A 21,955-nucleotide genomic window follows, 5' to 3' on the forward strand; every position below is an offset into this window, starting at 1 on the left:
GTATGTGTTTGTGATGGGATGGGCTTCAGGAAGTGCTTTTGGCAATTGGAAACAAGTTAAAAGGGTAAAAGATGTCTTCAAATGAACCTTCCTAGGTAAAGTCCATGTGTTCTTCATGATTGACGTCTACTATATTTATTAATATAACTATTTGCAAGTTCTACGCAAATCATTTTTCACGATTTTTACAAAACTATGTGGTGCTTACTCAAGCGGAAAGATTTTTCGACAGTTATATCGTCTTTTGCTTGACCCTATTTAGGTCGGGGTATTTTGGGAATTCATATCTCGGCCTTCGACCGCAAGATCGCACCGAAAATTGGCTAGGAGTTTGCCTGGGACAAAATCTACAAAATTGTATAATTATTCATTATTACTTTCATGCAAATTGCTATTAAGGGATTATCCTTATTTATGCATAGATCATTTGTATAAATTGTATAATTATTCATTATTACTTTCATGCAAATTGCTATTAAGTGATTATCCTAATTTATGCATAGATCATGCGAAATCATTTTCCCTCTAACTCCCTAAACAAAGCTCCAAATGTTCTCATCTTTGGTATAAAAACTCTTTGCGGTGTTCTCTGCAAGTGTGTATGAAAAAAATGCGATATGAAATAAATTTCTTATGTATGATATTGTTTTTTGTTTGCAATTTCTTAGGAATTTCGTTTTGGACCTTTTGTTTTCATTGTTTTTTTTCAATAGAATCTTTTGAGACCATAAACAGCATAAAACAAATCCGTCAAGACCTGCAAATCTAAAAATAATCATGCATTTATGAATTTTGGTTGAAAACACAAATTGCATTGACTTTGTACACGAAATGACGCTTTTGAGAAACAATAAAATTTATTACATTTTAGATTCTTATAGGTGGGGAAAATGATGGCATCACTCAATATATTATTTTGTGTGTGTTTTATTCTAAGAGAGAATATTCATCATTCATTCCGTCATCCGTCCGTCGTCCGTCCGTCACAAATCTAATGACACATAACTCCACAACCATGAGTCACTTTTCATCCAAACTTGGATGGTAAATGGACTTGAGGGACCTGCATTTTATGCTGCAGTCGGCGGTCACATGATTAGGTCAAAGGTCATTTTCAGGTCAACATTAAAGTTTACATGCAAGACTCTCTTATGACCCCTAATTCCGCAACCGTAAGTCACTTTTCGACCAAACTTGGTGGTAGATGGACTTGCATGTTATGCTACAGTCGGAGGTCACATGATTAGGTCAAAGGTCATTTTCAGGTCAACGTTAAAGTTTACATGCAAGTCTCTCTTATGACACATAACTCCGCAAACGTAAGTCACTTTTCAACAAAACTTGGATGGTAGATGGACTCGAGGGACCTCCGGACCTGCATGTTATGCTGCAGTCGGAGGACACATGGTTAGGTCAAAGGTCATTTTCAGGTCAATGTTAAAGTTTACATGGAAGATTCTCTTATGACACCTAACTCCGCGATCGTAAGTCACTTTTCAACCAAATTTGGATGGTAGATGTACTTAGGCGACCTCCATGTTTTGCTGCAGTGGGAGGTCACATGGTAAGGTGAAAGGTCATTTTCAGGTCAACATTAAAGTTTACGTGCAAGGCTCTTATGACAAGTGTTATTCTATCCTAGTCATTTCACAATGAAGTTTCGATTCAATTCTGTTGCATGCCCTCGCAAATCACGATATTTCTGGTTATTTTCATGGGCGAGACACAAAATCGCTTTTGCCTTGTTTTTAATATGATGTCAAAATCTATCACAAAGTTGGATTTTTAAAGTAAAAGTGTCAAATTTTTGCTCGCTCGCGAATAAATTTTTCAATAATTTTACACTATACGCCATATCGAGCCCCTTAAATTTTATGGTTTATTACGCCACTGGTGCCATCATATATTGAAAAATTAGCCTGAGAGAGCATCTAGAACCGTAGAGCTTCCTGGGCCCTTTTATCGAGACCTGGGGCCCGTTGCAGAAAGAGTTGCAATCAATCGCAACTATAAAAATCATGCGCAACTTGATTTTCAACCAATCAACAGCGCGCATTGATTGACTTGCGATTGATTTTTGACTTGCGTTTAAACGCAACTCTTTCTGCAACGGACCCCTGCCGCAATGGACTTCGCGCTCGTGATGTGCGCTTTGCGCACATGAAGTTGGAGTCTCCAGTTTGCAAGGGAATCCAGGCGGGAGAATCTCCAGATCAGAAGGTTCTTGGGGTTAGAGTCTCTGGAAACAAAGTTTGATTCGTCCGTGAACTTTGCTGCACCTACCGTGATTTGGAAATCTCATTATTGTCAAAATAATGTGCAAACTGAAATATTGTATGATTCTAATGACAAAAGAAAATATAGAATGATAATAGTCATATTTCCCCTATGTACACAATTTTCGTTTCCTTTTTTCCTCTTTTCTAATTTCTTTATTACCAAATATAATCCCTATTCCTTATTTCACTTGTTTCTATATACTACATTCTTTCCCTTTTCCCTCTCTCCTTAATTCTCTTCCTTTCTCTTATAGACACTTTTGGACTTTTGGTCCCATTAGTAAACCGATTTGAAAGTCCGCTAATTGAGCGCTATGATGCTCAATAAAAAGAGTAAAATTCACAGAGCGAAATGCTAAAAATTTGATCAAAATCGGATAACAAATAACAAAGTTATTGAATTTGAAAGATTTGCATTTTCCGGTGAAACAGTTCTAGGCATGTCTTCATGAATATTCAATAGTGTTCTGATGATGTTACATCCCCACTTTCCTTTTTCTGATGTTATTACATGAAATCATATTTTTTTCAATTTTTCATAAATGTGTCAATGACAATGATGTGTCTCCATAATGATGAAATAAATAATTAATGCACTTAATCAGTCGATCCAATTGTTTTAGTTCTTGGTTGAAGTTATTTGAATAAATGATAAAATACAAAAGAACAAGTGGGAATATGACGTCATCGGCCCACCTAATGAATATTCATGAAGACATGCCTAGAACTGTTTCACCGGGATAATGTAAATCTTTCAAATTCAATAATTTTATTATTTGTTATCCGATTTTGATCAAATTTTCACCATTTTGATCTGTGAATTTTACTCTATTGAGATATAAATATCTTCAGCTTGGAGCATCCCTTTAAATAAAGATTAATGAATAGCATGCCACTGTTTTATTTTTTTCAATGCAGGAGCTCGTTCAGAACGCAGAGGATGCAGGTGCGGATACTGTCAAATTCCTGTATGACATGAGGCGGCATGGTACCAAGACACTCTACAAAGATTCCATACATCCTTACCAAGGACCGGCCCTCTATTCCTTTAATAATGCCAAGTTCAAGAAAGCTGACTGGGAAGGGATTCAACAACCAGCCCGCAGCAAGAAGAAGGCAGATCCTTTGAAGGTTGGACGATTCGGCATTGGATTCAATTCTGTATACCACATAACAGGTGAGAGCTGTATGATGAAATGGGTAATGACGTGATTAAAAGATAAGAATATCCATAGGAAGGAAGCCGTGTAAACGCTAGTTGTGGTAGCAACTTCAAAATGAATTCGTACAGAATGCAATAAAATGGCCACCCAAGTGTCTGTATGTATGAATACAAAATATGTGCCAAAACTTTCTCGAAGAAATTTCGTAATTGTTGAGAAATAAGCAAAATGACAATGGCATTTCTTCAAAATGTCGTGTTAAAGGACAATTCCACCCCAACAAAAAGTTAATTTGAAAAAAGGAGAAAAATCCAACAAGCAAAACACTGAAAATTTCATCAAAATCGGATGTAAAATAAGAAAGTTATGACATTTTAAAGTTTCGCTTAATTTCACAAAACAGTTATATGCACATCCTGGTCGGTATGCAAATTAGCAGACTGATGACGTCACCCACTCACTATATCTGTTGTATTTTATTATATGAAATATGAATTATTATAATTTTCTCCTCCTGGTCAAGTGAAACAAAGTTTTTTTTCTCCCTAAACATGTGGAATTACCATTATTTTAACAGTTCCTGGTTAAGTTAAGTTTGTCCTTATTGTCAAATCTGTAAAAATTGAAATATTGTATTATCAAAACAATAAAAAAAATAGTGACTGATGGACATCATCGACTCTCTCATTTGCATATGGCTGAATTGTGCATTGAACTGTTTTGTGAAAAATAAGTGAAATTTAAAAATCTCATAACTTTCTTATTTTACATCTGATTTCGATGAAATTTGCAGCGTTATGTTTGTTTATTTTTCTCTATCGATTCAAATCAGCAATTTTCTGGGGTGGACTTTGGCCCACGCATGCTTTATCTGTGTTGGTGATCTTCGGTGTGATTGTTTTCTGCTAAGATTTAATCTTTTCACAAAATTAAGTTTATATATATGTATAAGATCTAGAAAGTTATTGGGACAAATTAACCTTGGTTTTACAGACTTTGTCATAAAATCCTTGTTTATTGCAACTACTTATATCTTTAACATGTTCCAAAACATGCAAAAAATTGTGGATACATTATTGAAAATGTTTGTTTTTTACCCTTTAATTATCATTTGTTTAACCTTTCCAGATTTACCGAGCATCATGAGCGATGAAACACTGGCTTTCATCGATCCATTGGAGGAACACTTCTTTGATAGTAAAGGTCGAGTGAAGACTGGATGGCGATTTTCTCTGAGATCAGATAGGGACATTTTTTCAAAGTGTCATGACCAGTTTCAACCCTACAACAATGTATTTCCTGGTGTGACTGGAGGGATTTCAACAGGATATTTTGATGGCACTTTGTTTCGGTTTCCTCTACGTCAAGAGGCAAATGAATTGAGTGATAAAATCTATCAACAAGAAGACACACTAGACGAGGTGCTACAGGCCTTCCAAGCAGATGCTAATGTCTCTATGTTGTTTCTGCGCTCCTTGAATAACATTGAGGTGTTGAAGAGATCCCCTGATAACCAAGACCTGTCACTGATTGTAAGAGTTCAACGGGAGCATGATCAACATGATCAAGGAGCGTGTCCTCCTGGAGCGGACATTACCTCGCGTCTTCAATCCTACATCTCTAATAAAAGTGGGTGCCGAGAGTCTATTAAGTTCACTGATTCTGTAACATTTACTACAGAAACACATAGGGAGTCCAAGAAAGAGCACTGGATTGTTTGCCATCACATAGCGGCTGGTGACAGCATGTCTCAAGAGCTTACTGGCCTGGCTGGGAAGCAAGGTCATCTGCCATGGGCAGCCGTTGCCATTCCCATGAGTTCTTCAGAGACAAGAAATGTAGCAGATGAAGCAGAGAAAATCGATGGCAGAGTGTTCTGCTTTCTTCCCTTGCCACCTGGTGAAGAGAGTCGAACAGGGTTACCAGTTCATGTGCATGGATTCTTTGGTATCAATAGTGATCGCCGGGGGATAAAGTGGATTGGACCAGACCAAACAGACACTCCAGCACAATGGAACCACCTACTTGTTAGAGAACTGATTCCCATAGTTTACGTTGATGCTATCAAATTTACCATTGATGTGCAGAAATCTAGGGAAACCTTGACTGCTGATTGCATCTATCGTTCATGGCCAGACTATAAAGATGTTTGTGGAAATTGGGACATTCTCTTAGAACCCTTCTACAACGCACTGTTCAGAGAATCTATCATACATAGCGACAACAGAGGATGGAAGAACATTGCCGATGTTCACTTCAATGAGCTGCAAGAAGATGAAGAGACAGAAAAGGCAATTCTCAAATGCTTCAACTTCAAAGGCATAGCACATGCAAGGGTCCCAAGCGTATGCAGAAAGGCAATCAGAAAGTATTACAATCTTCAGATATCCACTGTTTCTGTATCCAGCCTTTGTCGTTGCCTCCACGATGATCCAACTATTTTGAAAAGGTTGACTAATGATGAGAAGCTTCTGATCCTGCAGTTTATCTTGCAGGAGGGTGCCATGCAAGACTTGGAGGGGTTATGTCTTCTTCCCCTTGATAATGGAGGCTTTGATGTGTTCTCAAGTTCTTGTGAAAGAAGAGTGTACATTCCAACCCCTGAGTTCCATCGACATCTTGTTCCAGGTGGAGGTGATCTATTCATCAGAACGATACAAAATGAACTTCCACTCCACCAACTTCTTTCAAATATGAGTATGTTATTTTGTAAACTATATGTTATTCTAACTTACTGTTTGAAGCTTTTACACGATTTGTTTTGATTGAAAGTGCATCACTAGAGATTAAACACTGACTATTGAAATGTTAAATACCATTGTTTTCTTTTTTCAGAACATACGTTTGTGGGAAATTGAAAAATAGAAAGTTGATAACGGAAAAAATGTTCATACCATTTAAGTCAAATTTTAAAAATTATTATATGATTCATATTTGCATATAAGAAAATATTTCATTCACATTGGGAAATATAGCTTAAACAAATTCATGGAATTTTCTGCCATTCTCTTCTTGTGTAGGTGGACATTATCAGCTGAAAACTTTAACCATCGACATTGTAGCAAAGCTCTTGAAGACTTTGGAGAGATCTTGGATAGATGATCAAGGAATCTGGATACATGAACCCCAAGAGCCTACACTCAAAACTTGGCTTGAAGAAGTCTGGTCGATGCTTTACAGGGAAAGTCCACGTAAGTTACTACTCTTTAATGGTACCCATCTATTACCATTGTTTGCAGATGATAGTGACTCCAGGAGACTTCTTCCACTTTATTCCAAGTCAAGGGTTATCCAGAGATGCTACAGTACGGCTGATGGCAAAGTCGAATTGACAGATGATGTTGAAAACATTCTGCATGATATTGGAATGAGAGTCATAGATTGTCCTGGTTGTATTCTCCTCCATCCAGCTGTCATTCGGGATGGATATATCAAGATGCCAACACCTGATGGGGTAGTTCAATGTCTTTTGCTTTCTGATGAGAAGTTACTGATCCCAAAGCTCCGTTCATTCTCCACGAGTTATAGAGATACCCTTGTAGAATTTCTTGCACAAGCGAAGCTTGGTGATAATGGGAAGGAACTTCTTAAGCACTTTCCACTGTTTAGGAGAGTAGATGGAACTGGCCAGTCAAACAAACATTCATTCAGTGTAGAAGAATCCTTGGGATATATTGAATGCAATCAGGTAGATATTCCTAACCCATTGAAGTTGACAGGGCTATTGATTGATGGAAGGGCAAAATCAAATCAATGTTTACTACAAAAGTTAGAAGCATGTCCACTTTCAAAGTATGAAGTCATAGTAAATGTTTTGGAAGAAATTCGTAAAGGGCAACTTTACACAAAACATGAAAGACAAGTAGCTTTGCAATGGATTATGGAACGATGGGAAGATATCAAGATAAACTGCAAATCAATAGTGGGTATTCTCCGTGAAATGAAATTCATTCCCAATAAGAATGCATCGTTGGTTAGTCCTTCAGAACTACTTGATCCACGAGACCCATTGATCTACAAACTGTTTGAATCCCAAGGGGTATTTCCAATGGATCCATTTGATTCACCTCAGATTGTAGAGGCTTTCAGTCAGCTTGGCATGCGTGGGAAAAGTGAAGTTTCTTCATCCGAACTAATTGCATGTGTTGACATGATTGAGGAATCACAAGACCCTGACAAGTCTCACTTGCTTCTAGAACTCCTTAGCAATAACCCGGGTCTTCTTTCCACTTATGTTATTGATCATATGAAACGAAAAAAATGCATTCCTTGCAGACAGTCTCCTCCAGAATATTACCCAATAGATATTGAATGGCATGGCAAAACCTCGTCTCGACTGGCAACTCCTCAAGAGATTCTGATCGAATCAAAGCAAGCTGCGCTATCGTCTGGAGCTTCTAAATCATTTGTTTCCGAACAAGATCTCTTTTCCAAAGTTTTTATCGAGCTTGGAATAACATCCCAAAATCCAGTGATCGAGGACGTCATAGCACAATTAGAGTATTGTGTGGATTATGCTAGAGAGAGAACAGGACGAGATGTTAGTGACATAATACCTATGCTAAAGGCGATCTATGGATTTGTTAATGAAGAATTGCAGCATGATTCACGTGTCAAGAACTTGATCTTAGATCGAGTGAAGTGTTGTGTGTGGAATGGAAGTGGCTTTTCTGAACCAAGCAAGATGTGTACAGGTGGTCTGCCATTTGATCTAGCTCCTTACATGGCATCTATTCCCAAATCAGCCTGTATGTTTACAGACTTGTTTGAAAGACTTGGAGTGAAGAGAAACATGGACACAAACGCCAGAGCTCTGGTTGAAATTCTATATGACATCAAGAGAGAATGTAACTCCACTGGAGTTAGTAAAAGTTTCCAACAAAGACAGCGCCAACTTGTACTTCAGATTCTCCACCATTTGCATGCTTCTGCTGAGCTCACGGAAGATGCGAGGCTGCAATTACTCATACCATCTAAAAGAGGGGAATGCCATCTTATCCCCGTTGAAGATAGTGCATATGTAGACAGGGAATAGTTGAGACAAAGCACTGAAAATGAGGAGATAGATGATTATGAAAACTTTACGTTGATTCATTCAGATATCCCAATGGAGCTGATTACATTCCTACGAGTACGACCTGTCAGTCAACTTCTTCTTGACTCAGAGGAATTGGATGGTTTCACAGAAGCTGGCCAGCATGAAGACCTGACTATGCGCTTGTATAATATCCTAAAGAACAACTATGTCGACACTGCTATTGTTAGTGAGATGATACAGAATGCAGAAGATGCTGGTGCTGAAGTTGTTCATTTTCTTATTGACATGAGGAAAAATGAAGATGCAAACCAAAAGCTGTTCAATCCTGAAATGATTTCATGTCAGGGACCAGCACTCTGGGTATACAACGATGCAGTGTTCACAGACCAAGACTTTGAAAACATTCTCCGTCTTGGCGGACGTACCAAGGAAAAGGATGCCCAAAAGATTGGAAAATTTGGGACTGGCTTTAACTCGGTTTACCGCATTACTGATGTTCCCAGTTTTGTTAGCAGAGATTGCATGCAGTTTTTTGACCCTCATACTTCACACCTTGGCAACGTTCTCCCAAACAAAAAACAACCTGGTATCCGTCTCAGATTGAGTAATAGCAAAGCACTCCGGAGATTTCCCGATCAGTTCAAGCCATTCCATGGAGTGTTTGGCATTGATTTCAGTGGAAAGAGTGACTCATTCAACTACAATGGAACGCTCTTTAGACTGCCTCTTCGTTCACAAGAAGCTGCGCAGAAAGGTCAGATATGCAAGGAGAGCTACGATGGGGCGAAACTGATCGACTTGATGAAAAAAATGTGGGGATCATCTCACAACCTCTTGGTGTTTACCAAAAATGTCAAGAGGGTTGCCCTATTTTTTCTTGATGAGAAATGTAACGATCCTTCCATGGCGGAAGAGTTATTTACCATTCAGACCGAGCAGTCAAATAAGATGAGTAATGACAACATTGAAATTTCAACAGAATCCTTTAAATTTACAATGACTTCAAAGGGAAGTGAAGTGATTGCTCATGAACCAGAACGTGTTAGATACCTGGAAAATGTCAAAGTTACCTGTAAGACCTCTGATCAAGCTTCTGCTCTTGCAAGATCTTCAGAGGGGAAAGATTGTGGATTGTCTCCTGAAGGTGCGGTTGCCTTTCCCTTCCACAAACCATCGATGTCTTCATTTGAGAAAAAGATATATTGCTTTCTTCCTCTCTCAATAACAAGCATGTTTCCAGTGCATATCAATGGTGCCTTCGCTGGCAAAGAGGATCGGAGGAGTCTTCACATGCCAGTTCCCAATGGAAGGCTGATATCTGAGAAGTGGAATCACCTGCTTCTCGTAGATGTGATATGCCGGGCTTACATTGCACTCATGTCTGACATTGTGTTTATTCAGCGTGTAAAGGAGGTTTATGGTCCAGATATTTCGCCTGACCAGTTATGGCCTGATACCGATGATGTTCCGAGGAACTCTGAATGTTCAGCATTGTTTAATGCTTTCTACAAGGCAATGTTAAATGGCTTTGACGGTCATGAACCATCATTGTTCTGGAACGATAACGAATTGCATCAGTTTTCACAAGTCGTGTTCCTCGGTCAGGAAGTCCAAAAAGAGACATCAGTGAGGGATATTGTGAGAAAGGTTCTGAGCAACTACCTTCCATCAAAGCAAGTGATGTCACTTACTGATAAAACATGGAGAGCACTAGAGAGAGTAGATCTTCTTGACAGGGTTCTGAAAAGTACCTATGATTTCAATAGATTCTTCACAGAAGCCTTTCTCCCACGAATCGGTCAGGTGCAGAGTTACATGAGAAATCAACTGGTTCTGTTTGCACTAAACAAACGTGGAGACGCATTAAAACAGAAGTTGAAAGATGTTAAATGCATACCAGTAGTAGGGGGACCTAACCTAAAGAAGCCTTGTGATCTAGTACACCCGAGGGGTAAAGTTGCGCCTCTGTATTCTAAGTCTGATGAGGTGTTTCCCCGAGGAAACATGTTCAATGACACCAACACTCTAACATCACTAACTCAGTTGGGAATGGTAAAGGATAATATTCATGACGAAGTTTTCCTTGAGAGGTGCCATTCAGTTCACATCCTGCATTCAACCAACAAGAAAGCGGCTCGAAATAGATCCAAGGCTCTACTGAAGTATCTGTCAGAGGAGTTGGGAAGGGGTGATTGGAGTAGGGAGGGACATTTTAAAGAACATCTTGTGAGAATTCCATTCTTGCCTATCTTATGTGAGAGAAACCGAGACCCTGCTCTTCCATGGGTGAACATCTCTAACACCTGCCCTTATGCATCTGCTAATGACATCTATTCTCATTCTAAGAGAAATATTGTAAGCAGTATGTACAATGTTGTGCACGAATCAAAAGATTGGAAATTTCCCTGTAACGTTGAGGACTTTCTTGGTATCAGTCACAAATATCCCTCTACTGAAGATGTAATCCAGCAGTTTTCGAACATTCGGAGTCATTATGAAGTGAATAGTAAATCCATTTCTAATCGTGACTTGGAAAGGTTGTGCGAGGACATCTATGAGCATGTTGAAAATACATGTAGAGAAAGCGTTGTTGATGGAATTTCCAATGATCTGCAGAATCAACCATTCTTCCTCGTAGACAGCAGGTTTGTTGTAATTTCTGTGATTGCTGATGCAGGCGGCCTTCCACCGTATCTATTCGAAGCTTCTCCTTTCCTTAAACGATATCCAAGTCTTCTAAAACATGCAGGATTGAAGAATGAGTTTGAGACCAGAGACTATGAAGATGTTCTTCATTTACTGTACAAAAAGAGTAATGAGCAACCATTAAGTAATGATGACACGGAGGTGGCTATCTTAGCTGCACAACGACTTGCAGATTTATCCCACGGAGAAGAAAAACATGCAGATACATTTCTCCCAGATGAGCAGAATTGCATGAGGCCTGTATCGGATCTGTGCTACAGTGATGTGGATTGGTTTGAAAATGATGAAATTGAACTTCATAGGTGTCATACAAAAATCAGTTTCATGGTCGCAAGAAAGCTGAAAGTGAAGGATATTCGACAACAGATGCTTCAGGCATTCGATATGGGTTTCCCAGAAGAAGAATTCGGCCAACATGAGAAACTTACAACCCGCATCAAACGTATTCTCGACTCTTACCCATCCGATGAAACAATACTGAAAGAACTTCTTCAAAATGCTGACGATGCTGGAGCTACTGAAATCCACTTTGTGTACGATCCTCGGAAACACAAGGGACACAAGCTTCTAGGAGATAGCATGAAAGCCTTGCAGGGTCCTGCTCTTTGTGTCTTCAACAATCAGTCTTTCACCGACGATGATATTCGCGGGATACAGAATCTTGGAGAAGGAAGTAAAGCTGACCATATGGGAAAGATTGGGCGTTATGGAGTAGGATTCAATGCAGTATATCAACTTACAGATTGTCCTAGTTTCATCTCCAAAGGTGAACGATGGTGTATGTTTGACCCTCTTCTGAAGTATGTTCCAGGAGCAAACCCAGCAAGACCAGGTCGTCAGATCAAAGTTAATAGCAGTGTGCGTTGTTCTTACCCACATAACTTTCAGTGCTATATGGAAGACATACTCACAGGCGAAGAAGAAGACTTTACCATTTTTCGTTTTCCATTGCGACAAGAAGCTTCAACCCTAAGCCCCAATGTCTGGCAAGATGAAGATATTCGGAAGCTACTTCGGGATTTTGAGAATGCGGCATTTGAATGTCTATTGTTTCTAAAAAACGTCACCAAAATCAGCATCTCAAAGGTAACAAATTCAGGAGATATCAGATCTACTAATATTGTCAGTGCAGAAATGACTCAAAATGAAGGTGAGAAGAAAATGGATTTTCTGCAGAAAGTTCAGGACATTGCCTTGACAGAACAAGGCGATGAAACCTTGAAATCAGAACAAGTGGAAGTCATCTACCAGATGAAACTGAAAGGGGTAAAAAGAGAAGAGGATTGGGTGATATCCCAGCAAGTGAGTTATTCAGATGCAGATGAAGAACACACAAGGAAAACACATAGGTTACTTCCAGTTGGAGCTCTTGCTGCTCGTCTACCTGACAGAAGAAAGAGAAATAATGGTAAAAGAAGAAAGGGAATCAATGGTAAGGCTTTCTGCTTTCTACCACTTCCTATTCAGACGGGACTTCCGGTTCATGTGCATGGATACTTTGCCTTGGACAATGAAAGCAGAAGACATTTGTGGGAAGGTAGCAAAACGGATGAGCAAACAAAGTGGAACCTTTACATTACTCAGAAAGTTATTGCACCTGCTTACGTAAAGTTGTTGTCATGGATTCAGAAGTTTTTCATAGAGAAATATGACTGGTCAGGATCACTAGCAAGTAAAAACAAGGTCCAGAAGCTTCTTGAAAAATACCACACCTACTTTCCTAACGCCGAAAAAGGATCGTACTGGAGACAACTTCAAGATGCTGTGTTTGAAATTGTTGTTGTGGAAGCCTTACTGCTGTTTCCTTCACTCTGTCGAAATGATAGTGATGGAAATTACTTTTTCTTGAGTTGGAAAACGCCCATCCCCTCTCCAGATGGGTCAGATCTTGGATATTTTAACACACTGCCAGAGCAGATGACTGACCACTACACAAGTAGCATGACGCCTGAGATTCACGAAAGCATCAACAAGCTAAAAGACACCCTGATCGAAGTGACTTTCCCATTAATAGAGTCTCCAATATGGATAATTCACAATTTACGTAATGTATGCAAACATCTTAATCAAGGGGCAATCAACAGTGGGCGAGAACCAAACTATGAAGTTTGTGAAGTTACACCTTCCCATGTGATATCTTTCCTTCGTGGAGACAATCCCCTTCAGAGGCAGTTACCAATAGCAATTTCAAACTCGAGGATCCACAACAAAGATAGACTGATTGGACTTATCAACTACTGCGAGAGGAGTAAAGAACCTAACTTTAAAGAAAGTCTCCATGGTCTACCGTTGCTCTTAACCATGGATGAAACATTACGGAAGTTCTCACATGACGATCAAGTATTTGCAACAGAATTCTGTGATCTTTTCTGGCCTCAGAGTCATAGGTTCGTACACATTGATTTCTTACACAGGTTGTCACAAAAAGCTGATGTGTTTTGTAAGATTGATGTGAGAGAGGTATCGAAACTTCTTGATGGTTGCTTTCCGTATCTCAAGTGCGCAGCGAATAAAATGCTAACTCATCTCCCCTGCCATCCATTAAAATGGTTTTGTAGGTTATGGATTCTACTTGAATTGTTGAGTAAAAATGTAGAAGACTTCAATGAATTCGCTAAGAATCTCAAAGTTGAACTTGGAAGCTGGGCAATATTGCCAGTCACAGAAACCAAGCCAACTGATGCCAGACGTAATCATTCTCATCAGGTAGCTCCTTTTCGCTTATCTTCAACGGTTATGGATCAGCCAAGCGAGTCGGCAAGGTATACTTGGCCACTCTATTCAGCACTTGAATCACTTAATGTCTACAAGATTGAAAAGTCTGTTCTACATAAAGACAATTGTGGACTGATAGAGCACTTTGTCCTTCATGAGCACATGGGGAATAATGCAAGGGTTCTAGATGCTTTGATGTACTGGGTAGAAAGAGACCCTGGAAGATTCAAAATTCTGAAAGAAAGACAACATAATGAAATCCTCAGATTCTTTTGCTATTGTGATGCTGATCTTAGGACAGTGAGGTGTCTTCCTTGCTTCAAGACCATTGCAGGTGACTTTGTCAGTATCAGGAAATGTGAAACAGTCCTTGTTCTCCCAAGTATGATTCCTGAAAAGGAACAAGATAAATGGATTGATGGGTCTGGTGCTATATTTCTGCAGTACAACAAATTACTTGAACCATTATACAAGCAGCTAGCACTAACTGATACAACAGAGTTTGATGTGTACATGAAGTACATTTTGCCAGCCTTTGGTCAGCTCAGCGAGGAAAGCCGTCTTGAACATCTTGTACGAATCAAACAGCTGCTGCATTCTCTACCCAACCCTGAAAAACAGAATTATAGGGATATTAGGTTAGGACTGAGAGAACTTTGTTTCATAAATGGTATGTCTGGAAACCTGCTCAAGGCCAGGGACCTGTATGACCCAGAAGTCAAGGTATTCTCCTTGATGTTGAAGGACAAATTTCCTTCAAAACATATCATAAAGCAACTGGGGCTTGCATTCCTTCGTGAAATAGGACTACAAACCACCGTTACTGCAGACTTGTTCCTTTCGTTTGCCCATCGGGTGCGGGAATCATACCCCGATGCCAAAGATATGAAAATCAAGTCCACTGCACTCGTGTCAGAATTGGTCGGGAACTGTAGCCTTCACAAAAACTATATCTTCTGCCAGGAAGCCAGTGTGATTGATTTTCTTGTTACTGACAGGATTGACCAACAATTAGAATCCATTCACTCACCTTTCATCAAGGATGGAACACTCATGAGGTATTCTAGCTCATTATCCTCTCAATACACAAAACTGATATGGTCTACTAATAGCATCTTGCCTGAATATGCAATAAGGAAATGCTTGTCTTGTAAAACCCAACTAGATAATCAGCTGGGCAAGGCACAAGAGCCTGAACTAAAGAGTGTTATTCAACATCTGCAGAATATATGCAACAGACTCCAACAGGATGACAGCAAAAAGCTAACCTTCTCGGAAGTTCTATCCAGGGTGCTACATGAAATAATGACCTTCCTTTCTTCCAAGTGTACAGGGAAAAGCTGCTCTCATGAAGTTCCATGTGAAAGATGCTGTATCATTAGAGAGGAATTGCAAAATGTTCCAATTGTCTTTCTAGAGCTCGAGGATGAACATCGCTTGGTGAAAGCAGAACAGATCTCTCGTACTTTGGAAGGGAATTTCGAGCCTTTTCTTTACCAGTTGCCTGACAAGTGGGTTCCTTTCTTCAAGTTATTTCAGCTGCTTGGTGGAACAGGCAAAGCCTCCATTCGACAATATGCTTCCGTTCTCAGAAGTATCTATGAAAGAGGGAAGAATGCATGGGGAAACCCAAATGTAGTAAGCATGGTAGAGAGGGCAACAACCGGACTGTATGAAGAGCTTAGAAAGACAGATCAAAGGCAGGTAGCAGCTTTATTTCATTCTGGACACGCTCTCTACCTTCCATCATGTCATCAAAACTTGGAACGATCAGATCATCTACTACTTAATGATGTTGACCACTACTTACGCAGACTTCGTAAATCTAAGCTTCCCCTCATCAAGTTCTTTCAAGATCAAGAACGCACTGGACAAGAAGTTGTAGCTAGACTTCCTGAGAAGATGAGACCGACATTAGTAAGCAAGAAGGTGAAAGAAATACTGAGCAAGGCTGGGAATGAGTCGCAAAGGTGTAGTGGACAAGAGCCTTGTGAGTTTGCAAGAAGACTTCAGATCCTGCATTCGAAGGAATTTTTCCAGGCAGTTTGTATCATCATGAAGGACAATGGAAAAATGGTTGATGAGGAAACCAAGTCACTCCTTAGAAATTCGTTGAGTGGATTGAAGATAACGTGTATGCAGCGACTACACTCGATTCTACAAATCAATGGTGAATACATAGAAGGCAGTGAAACAGAAGTACCTTCCTTCATTAACAATGAGAGTGAGCTGTTTGTACAACACAGTGAAGGAGAAAGTATAACGGAAACACTCTTAAGTGTTGTGATTAATGTCAATCAAGTCCTGGGAAACGTGTTTGAAGATAAAGCCTACATTCATGTATCTGCCCTATTATCCCAGAAATCACCATCTACCTTACACAAAGTACTTGCGAAGTTTAACATTGCTGCAGAGAGCATGGAAGATGATACAAGTTTCAAGCTACCTGATCCTGGAACTACCATTCCAGAACAGTTGTATCATCTCATAGAGCAGGACCCCTGGACGTCTTTTAGTGTTGATGATTTCATAGCATATGCACAAACTGATGAAGATGGCGAATACTACATATATGCAATAGTTGTCAAGAGGATATCCAAAGAATCACTCAATTCTGTCTATCTTATCAATATTGGAAAGGACATACCAATAGAAGCAAATGTGTTGGACATGCATAAGATACACATCCCCAAGTCCACATCAGGTATGGAGATTGTTCTATCTGAAAAAGTTTACTCGGAAGATGCAGGAACATCTCTTACTGGGAATCAAGAATCATCTTTCCCAACTGACGTGAAACAAGCGAAGCGACAGGTGACAATCGAATTGGAGGAGATCTGGAAGCTTCCAGAGGAACATAGAAGGAAGGCTATTCGGCGAATGTTGCTGAAATGGCATCCTGACAAGCATCCAGAAGGTCCGAAGGAACTATTTCATGAAGCGTTCAAACATCTCAAAAGTGAATTGCAGCGATTAGAAAAAGGTATTTCAAGAACAAGTTCATTTTATGAAGACATCTTCAGATCAACTGAAAAGAGAGCAAGGGAAGACCGTCGGAGGTATACTCACTTCGGAGGATTTGGGGGAAGAGGTGGTTTCAGAGGACGAGGGAGCTTTGGATCTGGTTTTGAGAATTTTGAGGATTTCTTTACTTCTGCTTCAAGAACACCAGATATCCGCAATGCACGCCGTTGGTTTCGGCAAGGGCAGGAAGATCTTCGTGCTGCCCGACATGATCTTAACCCACACGATGACGAGCCGTCATTAGAATGGGTTGCTTACAAATGCCATCAGAGTGTAGAAAAGGCACTCAAAGCTGCTAAACTAGCCATTGATGGACAACATGACTACACTCATTCCATTTCCTCTCTTGCCTATCAAGTTAAAGGCAAAATAAACTCAGCTGATTTTAAGCAGAATGTGGACATGCTCAGTTCTCTTGTAAATGATCAACGGGCCCGCTACCCAGATAAATGTGCGTCTTCACAGATTCCCCACGAAGTCTTTAGTGACAAGTCACGGGGTGAGAAAATGATTGACCTCGCCCGTCAAATTCTTGGAAATGTCCAATCCTTTTTGCCTTCCAGATCCTGAAATTGTACTTGCAACTGCTTCATCTTGATCTGTCTTTTTCCACGGGATTTGCAGGTTTAAGCGATCAAATTGCTTGTTACCCAGATAGATCGAAGCACGCTTTCAGAGATTCACCATGATGTCTTTAGATAAGCCTAGGGGATGATTCAAATTTCCCCTAAATTTCTTGGAGATGTTCTTCGACTGCGTCATCGGGATTTTCCACAGGAGTTGCAAAATTTGAATGGAAAATAGATCTGTTCTGAATATTTCTGAATTTCAAATTTCACTGGAGAAGAATTATTTTCATACATGTCATAGTTCTTCTTTGAGTCCTATTTCATATTCCACTGGACATGCTGGAAAAGTAATATTGTCAAACGCGAATGTATATTGTATATAAAGTATTACATATTCTTATTTTGTCATTGATTTCATTGAATTATATTATCATTTCTTTCTTTGATGTTGATACCACGCCAAACCGGTTTAAAGATTCAATTCAATTCGGATAAACATTTGTTTTCTTCCATTTCATTTCATTACATTTTTCATAAACATGTAGATTCATACAAAATCAATTTGTTATGAAGAATATGAGTATGTACATGTTGGTTTAAAGAAGAAGGCGTACACCCTACAAGCTGAGACTTATGGCGGGATACGTCTATAGACAAATACAAAGCAAAAGGCAGAGAAAGAAAGATAGATGATAATTGGTTATTTAGCTAGTTTTCAACGATTGATAACCGTGTAAATTCGTACGCAAGTAAATATTTTCAAATGGTTATTACGCCATGGATGGCTATTATCAACAATGTTGAATTATTTGCCATCTCATTAACCATTTTTGTGAACGATGTAACAATTATTTTGCCGTTTTAACCAATGACTTACTAAATATGAAATACCCGATATGAGATATATAATCATGTCTATACAGTGCGTCCCCCATAAAAGAAAACCCGTTTTCAGAGATAGATTTCACAATTATTAAACATGTTTTTACAATGAAATTGATACTCATGGTAAGAGTGGAATCTCATCTTTGATTTAAGACCAAGAGCTTAGCATAGCATTAACACATGGCAGATTACAAACAGGAAATATTTAGGCATATCAGAAACGATTTGCGCAGGAACCCACGTGTTAGTCTGCATCCATTCTCATTTCAGGGATCAGTGAAAGAAACTAAACAGAGAATGCGAAAGAAATGCTAATGAGCAAATCCTAGATTATGCATGTTTGTCGTATCCCACACCAATCTTGTCCTATTTTTCTGCACAACCTGATTTTGACATTAAAATTTCAAACTCGTCTTGCTCATTTAGTGCGAGAAGTATTCGTTACATACTAGTAATCAAAATGTAAAGGAATAATTAAGGTGTATGATCATGTAAATGAAATATATTATAATCAATTGATATGCCTTTGAATGCGTACATCAAAAAAACGTTTACACTTTGAAAAAGCCCTGGGAATTGAAAAATATACAACATGTGGGAATTTTTTTCACTTATAATCTTGGGTTTGGGTCTCATCTATCCACTGAAAGTAAAAGTTTTGACAGAATGTTACACTTAAGTAAGCACTGTCCATTTTTGTAAAGCTCGCAGAAATCTGTTTGCGCAGAAATGCTCATTTTCACGCTGTGTCAAGGGGAAAGAGCGAAATCAAACTTACCCTGCGAAACATTCCTCATACATTTCCCTTGCACCTTTAGTCAATTGAAATAAAACCGATACATTCAAGAATTTTGTAACCATTTTGCCACCCAAATTGAAATTTTAACATTTAGTAAGCACAATTTTTACCTTTTTGTGTCAGCTGGATCTGAGGACATAACTAAATCTAAACAAAAGTTTATATTAGACATCTCCAGCATTTTTTTTACTAAGTTTTTATCGTTTAAAGTGGGTTTACATTTCATTTTTCATTTAATACTTGTTTCTCCATACTTTTCCCAAGCTTGACAATAATTAACTAAATGAAAATCAAGCCTAAGCCATTTCATATAAATCACAGCTCAGTGTAAAGCAAATAATATCTCGGTGGCCTCGGTGTGTGGGGAAATGGGGTGAGCACAATGCACTCTTCGAAGTGTTTTGGGCAAGGAAACAAGTTTTAAATGGTAAAATATATCTTCAAATCAATTTTACTAGCTGAATTCCATGTGTTTTTCGTGATTAAGGTCTACTTTTATTTGCATAATTATTTCAAAGTTCTGCGCAAATCATTTTTCACTAACTTTTCAAATATAAGTGGTGCTCACTCAAGCGAAAATATTTTTCGACAGTTTTATCGTCATTTGCTTAAATAGATCTGTACAAATGTTAAAATGTGGAAAAATCTTCATTAAAAATGTGTAATTTTACAGGATATTTTCAAAGTGTAAACTTTTTTTGATACGCACTGTAGTTTGTGCCTGACAATGTGAACACATTACGTGATTGTATGCGTTGCGTCCTTTCTCTTTGGCATATTTCCGACCATGAAATTGCAAATTATAATCGTGATCCATATTACCTAGAAAACAACCTAAATATAAAAAATGCCAATTTGAAAACAAATTAATTTTGTGCACACTTTGTTTTTGATTTGTTACTGTTGTTTGTAATTAACCTTTCACACAGCATTATGCAAAAAATGAACATATTTGCATTTATATGTTTCTTTCTATTGTGATAAGCAATACAATCGACAACTGATCAAGTGTTAAACATTAATTGTGCTTAGTCGTAGGCTTTTTGAATGAGTTTATATGCTACATGTAAGTACTATCTAGAACATTGTGGTATTAAGATTGCCATAATGATGACCCATAAATTATCTAGGCATGATGCCCAATGTGAAGATTACCATGTTGTACATGTTTTAATGATCAAATTGTCACTGTGAGAGTTTGTAATTTATGTATGTAAATTAGCGGGGTTACACAGACCAAGCCATGAATGCTTAAAATGTATTGAATTCAAGAATATGAAGTCTATGAAAATTATGTATTGTAAATAGTACACATGTTACTTCGTAAAAAGTTAGCTGAATAATTATGAGAAATACTTTTTTTGTTTTGCTTTGATTCTTGCTGTATTTCCCGCTTTCAGTAGAGTGTGATTGCTGGATGTTTGGATGTAAATTAGACTTTTTTCCATTGTTTACATCAAGTTGATTAATTATCTAAATCAAGTTGATTAATTATCTACATGCAGGCTAGCGAGGCAAAAGGATTTGGCTTCTATTGTAATATATTTTATTTAGGCCTATTTGACATATGAACTATGACTAACCTATTGAATTTAACCCATTGAGTTGTTATTGAAAGGTTTGCTGCACCTGATTGATTTGAATGATATTTTTGTTTATGACTTAAGTTACTTAATATTCCAAAATACATGGTCACAATGTTACTTCATAACGTAACAATTTACATGTATGTAAGTAGCATTGTGTCTGTTTAATTGCTATAGTTTACGAGCACTGAGAACATTAATATTAAGGAAGGTATACGCCAAGAAGATATGCCATGTACTTAATCTTCTTGAAGTGACAAAAGTAGGTATTTAATAAGGCGTGCTTCATGTTCACAGTGTTATTTAAAAAGTATGTAAATATAATTATTATCTTCTTCACTTTATCAGTGTTTGTAGAATAGGCGTATTTTTTTGCTATTTCATGGTGACTACACAGGGTACATCGAACCAATACGTCACAGACATGACAGATGGAGTATTAATGTTGTAAAATATTTTTCCTACATTCACAAATGAAAGTTTTTTTTAATTCTATTTTTGCTTTAAATTGCAGTCAGTATTTTGCCTTGATAAAATGAGTCTTAAAACTTAAGTCATTTATGTGTTTATATTTGTGTCTTAAGGAAAATGAACACAAACGATATACGAATTTCGTTGCTACACAAGTCTACTGTGGAGTAGTCACTGCCGAGAACTTATTGTTAAGATATAATAAGCACCAGTTTCGAATAAGTGTGTACATGATTTTCTGACTTTTGAATATAGCACAATGCTTTACTGAAATGATTGTGGTCCGCTGTTCATTTCATGAAAAATCATACATTTCGGTTTTTGGTGGGTCTTATATGTATATTTACCGTTTGCTGAACTGTGTTTTGTACGGATTGTTGTTTAGACAAACAATTTCAAGAATGGGAATTTATTAACCCCGATCAGTATCTCTTAGAATTTTAGAATCCGTTTCAAGGAAAATTCTGTGCTCATACGTGTATGCTTACTATCACTTTTTCACTTTGTAGCATGGATATACCTTTATATACTTGTATGTAAACTCTACATAAAGGCATTATATTAAAATAAAATCACCTTTTCTTTGATATTTTGAGTTACATTATGTAATTATCATTTGTTCATGTTATTGCTATGATTCATGAATCATTTGTATTTCTTTTCGTACATTAGTATTTTGTTCATTCCCAATTGTAACGTGTAAGGTGCATATAGAACTGC

At 38.2% G+C, this 21,955-nt stretch overlaps 1 pseudogene; it reads left to right on the top strand.

Annotated features, from left to right (window-relative positions):
• The window catches only part of LOC121422835, a 49,141-nt pseudogene extending 30,725 nt beyond the window's left edge, over nucleotides 1-18,416 (top strand).
• Nucleotides 18,417-21,955: the final 3,539 nt, after the last annotated feature.

Source organism: Lytechinus variegatus, chromosome 10 (assembly GCF_018143015.1).
Source record: "Lytechinus variegatus isolate NC3 chromosome 10, Lvar_3.0, whole genome shotgun sequence".
NCBI lineage: Eukaryota > Metazoa > Echinodermata > Echinoidea > Temnopleuroida > Toxopneustidae > Lytechinus > Lytechinus variegatus.